Genomic DNA, 5,847 nt, shown 5'->3' on the forward strand with positions numbered 1-5,847 from the left:
TTCATATTCTAAAGCATTTTTAAAATAACCTTATTTTGGAAGGATTGATGAGTATCTAAATGATCCTGTGTCCCCCATTCTCTACCAGTGAAGACTTGGATCTAGCTTTTCCCCCCTTAGTCCTGAGTTCAAAGTACTTAACTTTAACAAAACAAGAAAGGCAAAAGTAAAATGAAAAGATATATCAACAAAGAAAATATATGATAAAGGGAATGAGTTGTATATTTCTATCACATATTACATATACTTCTATATATACAATTTATTTGCATAAACAAATACATTATTTGTTTATCTCCATTCCAGCAGCATGACTCTCCCAATATGTATGTGTCTTTAATTCAGTGTAGTACTGCCTACTATAGAATCTGATACATGCTGAAAAGTCAAAGAACATTTGTCTACTAATTGTAGCATAATATTCTGATCTTCCAATGGCTTAAAAATAAATAATAAAAATGAATGCAAATTCATTCATTATCTATAGTTTGAACAGATGTCTGCAATGCTTTTCATTCAACTTTATCTTGAATGTGCTAGATACTGGATTGGCCATGAAGATAACACTCTTACACTCTATTAGTGGTTTGGGGTGGGGAGAAAAGCACAATGTACAGCTAAATCCCCTAAGCAATGTAATGCCTCTGTCAAAAAGAAACCTTTCAAAATAATAATAATAATAATAATAATAATAATAATAATAATGTCTTTGTTCTTTCCATCTTCTTTCCTCTCTTCAGTGCCTTGGTTCACAGCACCCTTCTCCCAGTGCCTCATCCATTCTCTGCTTCTCCCAGATAAATTTCTTTTTTTCCCCCAGATAACTTTCTACACTTACACCCCTCAGAAGTGTTTGTTTACTTTTTTCATTCTGCAATCAATGTATATATACCAAGTTTTATAAGAACTTTGACTTTGCCATAAAAGTGTTGGATTATATGATTCAGTTTGCTTGCATTAGAGACATGGGTGTCGCGTTGTAAGCGTACCAAGGATATGAACATGGTATGTCTTGTTTTCCACAGTGACTTTTAAATAGAAACAATCCAAAAGACACCTAAATTTTAAACTCTAAAGAACACCATTTTTCTCCCTTGGCCTATTTACACTTCTAAAGAAGAACAAGTGAATTAAGGAAACAGTGAAAACATTCCATTTGAAATCTCTTGGTACTACTAGCATTATAATTCATCCCCATTGGATGCTGTAGGGTATGGAATTATAAGGAGAAAACTCAGAATTGTATGATAACATAGCTCCTAATAACCCAGAAGATTTAGGAGAATTACTAGCAATTATAGGATTATTGTTATACTAATTGTGATTTTTATATTAAAACAATGATGGGGCAAATAGCAAACAACTTTTGTTTCTGACACTTGAAAATTAAAATTTAAAGAAGCCTATGGCTTCTCAAGTGACTGGGTTTCCTGTCCTACATTTGATATTTTAATTATTTTCATACCTTCTAAATGACAGACCAAATGCTATTTATTCAATATCAAGAACTGTAAAATAAGAATTTTGTATTGTCCTTCAAAACCCAAGTACAGTTTTATAAAAATTATAAACCCTGGAGCAATAAACAAAATTAGAAAATGTTCTAATAAAAGTAAATAGTATATGGAAAGGTGACTCTAGATCCATCTTTCCCTTGTACGGTAAAATCCTGAGCTTCTGAATCCTGTTTTATTGAACCTAGTCAAAAAACCTGTCAGTAAGTTTGGGCAATGGATGGCCCAGAAACTATTCAAGAAAGGGCACAGAAAACTGTTCATTCAGAACACAATCTTAGGCTGGAGATGTAGTTTCATGGTATAATGCTAACATCAGATATATGGCACCCTCAACTTGTTCCCCAACACTGAGAAAGAAAGGAAAGTTAAAAAACTTGTTTATTGTATTTTATTGTAAGTCTATTTTGTAAAAAGCCAATCTCTAAAACACTACCTCTAATTATTGGCTTTGTTCCATATTTACAAGCTGTATCTTAGCAGAGCTCTAGGAATATTTTGAGGGCAGAAACATTATATTTCATCTTGATATTGGCAAAGCATATGGCAAAATGATTACTGCACAATAGTTATAAATAAATACCTACATATATAAGTATGTGCATAAATAAATGTTTGTTGATATCTGATCACGATTGTTGCCTCTTTTATTAAATGATAAATACACAGTATGTATGTCACCCTAAGACTCAACATGTTAAAGAGGTCTTCCTGTTTTAGGGTGTACATTTTTGATTCTGCAATTGGCTCCTGGTGTGCATAATTAGCCACTTGCCAACATAATTGGCCACTTGCCTTTTTTAGGATATTCAGTGGCAAAGTGCAGGTGCACTGTGGGGACCCATAACTAGTTGCAGCTGAAGAATAAATGCAAAAAAAGAAACCTAATTGTGATTCCTTGACAATTTGGCTCTAATGTTCTAACCCCCACAGCTATCAATCTTGTTAATTTTTTTCCCTTAGATCCATTATCAGGAATTTGGTGGGATTTGGAAAAGACAATTTGTTCTAAAATACAATTCTTGTACATAAGTGAAACAGTAAAGCTAGAAGGAAATATCTTAGAGCTAATTTCTGCAGAAGTGCTATTGAGAATTTGTAAAATTCAAAAGACTTCAGAAAAGTCTGAATTTTCCTACCCTCTTTCATTTCCCATCTGAGTGAGTTGTTATTTCATACATTATTAGTGAAGAATGGACTACGTGGAGTAAATAGTCCAGCAGGGAATCTTTAAAAAGTTATCACATGGAAATTTTCACATAGTTGAGACTTAGCAAAAAGAAAGATGTATAACTATAGGCTGGCTATTGAGGTATTTCTCTAAATGAAAATAAAAAGCAATTGTTTTCAATGTCAAAAATGAAGATTCCTGTCCACCTACATCAACCCCTACTCTCTGGAAAATTCTGCACTTATGCTCAACAGTCAACCACTGAAGGCCTTACTTGATGTATTAATTGACTATTGTTGCAGTGATGCTTTGTAAAAAGCTATCCTTCAAGGTAAGTGGACTGAGACAATAATTTATACCTCTCTTTCGTATGTCTCTGAATCATTTGCTTGGCATATGACCAAAATTTTTTCATTGAACGAACTTGAATATATCATGAATATGATTTATATATGTTTTTAACATTCTCCACTTTTTTCTCAAACCAGTGTTTATTCAAGTTATTAATATCCCATGGTGGATTGAAGAAAGGCAAGAAGATAAACCAAATAACACCACCACATTCTAAACATGATATTCACTGAGCATTTCATAAGCTAAAGTAAATGAAAAACTCAGATATAGTACAAACACAATCTGATGATATTACAATGTACCTGGCAAAAAAAATGTTTGACTATAATAGGCTTATTAACAAAAATGGAAAAGGAGAACTAATGTATCATTGTTCTATATACCAATGATGATTCTGATAAACTGTAATGTTTCTGAACATCTTAGAAGATAATATCAAAGAATTGTTTAAAGAAATAAGAATTTTAGTTTATAATAGCGAAAAAGCTGTTAGAGAAGATAGAGAAGCAATTCTTCTATGAGAAGTAATTCTTGAAAAGCATCTAATTTCTATAGGAAAGGGCGTGGTTATCTGAAAGTATTCCTTGCAGAAACACTTGTTAGCAGAAAGAAGAGAGGGGACTACGATAGTATGACCAAAGATAGAAGAGCCTTCATTTTGGGGTATTATTTGTCTCCATTGCTGTTTAAGCTACATTAGGTTGTTGTTTTAAGAGAAAAGGAGGGAATCATTATCAATATCATTTTATATCTGAAATTTCTTCTCAGGGTTCAACAATCTATTTCAAAATGGAAGGGAATCAGAGTGTTCTGAGAAATTTTTCAGATATTGTAATTTCTACTGATCCAAAAACAAACAAAAAATTATTCAAGTAACCTTGAAGTGTCACTTTCTCTCACTTTCCCAATTGCAAAATTGGGATGGAGAGAGCTAGCACATTTCATTTATTTAGTGCTGTCTACGTGCCTAAACAGGTATTATGGCCTTTCATAGGTCTTGAAACCTGGGCTTTCTATGACTTTCAGCTGTCAGTCAGCACCTCCAGGTAAAATACTAAATAGCAGGACAACTCTGTGAACTGCTGTTGCCATCTAATGGCTTGTCCATAAAATTGTCCATAAAATTCACATCTGTGACCTTTCTCATAACATTCTTTTCTTCACTTTCTTTCTGAAAAGGTAACAGCTACTGATTTATTCAGCTGTAAAATGCAGCATGATAATAGATTATATGGATTCTTTGAAAAGTGTTTCAGTTTCAATATCTCCCAAGAGATGACCCAGAGAACACAAAACTGAATGATTTCCTTGTCATTAACATTGCAGCACATTTCAATAATAATAATAATAATAATAATAACTATATCTTATTGAATATATATTACACAAATTATGATACATAGATTACATGTATAATTTAAATAATGATTGCTTCTGCATTAATTTATAGTTATAGCTAGTTGGGGTACAAAATCAAACACAGGATTATAAAACCTATAGTGCTGAACTCATCACTGAAATCCAGCTTGTTAGATTATTTTCTTGAAGTTCATATACTGCCAAAAATCAAGCAGGGTCTTACTATTACCTTTTACTGTTAATGAAACGAGTTTACTACCTTGAACTGGGCATTGCTTGATGTCATAAACATTGGAAATATAGACTTAACGCCTAATACTGCTAGTGATCTCATATTCAAAATTCATTGCTGGTTGTCAATAAGAGATTTTAACATAAACTCTGTGATCACATTAATTAAACATGCTGTATCATTTTCTTTAGTTTTTGAGTCAATAGCCATGTAAAAGAAAGACACTGGATACTTATGCAATACAACATTTCAATGTAATTTTTATATATTAAATTAACTCATCTTTATATAATCTCACAAAAGAAATGTAAGATTATCTTAATTAGTTCTATTTTATATTTTTGAAATGGAGGCACCAAAATTTTAACTATTTTACTCAAGAACACATCAAACAGTGATAAAACTTAAAGAAGTTGGTCCCAGAACCTGATTCAATCACCGAGAAAATGGTTCCATGAATTGAATCAAGGGTACCCAATAATGTTACCTGTGGCATCTTATAATGGTAGCTGTTTTATTTTAAAGGAATTTATTATATTTTGAGAGCTGTTTTATTTAACTATTCCTTTTTGTTCGTGAGATGATAATAAAATTATGTCATTTTCCCCTCCCTTTCCTTCCTCCCTACTCTCCCATATTCTCTACCTTACTTTCTTTCAAATTTAAGGTCTCATTTTTCAATAATTGCTACATACACACTGCTAAATGCATAAGTACACTCAATCAGTCTGTGCAATGTTCACTGTATGTGTATTTTTTATGCCATTTGGCATTCCTTAGTTGCCTGTAGTTCTTGTGTAGGGTTGAGGCTTCCTGAGCCTTATTAAAATTTCACATTGGAGTTTTTATTCTTGTCCTTGTTCAGTTCACGCTTAGGCAATCATTTTGATGAGACATTATGAGTGTGGCTTCTGAAATTCCTAGGAGATACAATCTGACAACAAACTCTATGTTCCTCTGGCTCTTACAGTCTCTTCCTTGTACTGTTTTCACCATTGATGCTTGGAGTCATAGATGTGAGAAATATTTTGTAAATGTATCAACTGCGAGTTGACCACTCAACTATGTTTTTTTCTGTTTCTCTGTCTGTCTCTGTCTCTGTCTGTGTCTCTGTCTGTGTCTCTGTCTGTCTGTCTGTCTGTCTGTCTGTCTGTCTGTCTGTCTGTCTCTCTCTCTCTCTCTGATTCTGGTTCTCCATAATGGTCTTTTGTTGCAAA

Source organism: Mastomys coucha, chromosome X (genome assembly GCF_008632895.1).
Source record: "Mastomys coucha isolate ucsf_1 chromosome X, UCSF_Mcou_1, whole genome shotgun sequence".
NCBI classification, from domain to species: Eukaryota; Metazoa; Chordata; class Mammalia; order Rodentia; family Muridae; genus Mastomys; species Mastomys coucha.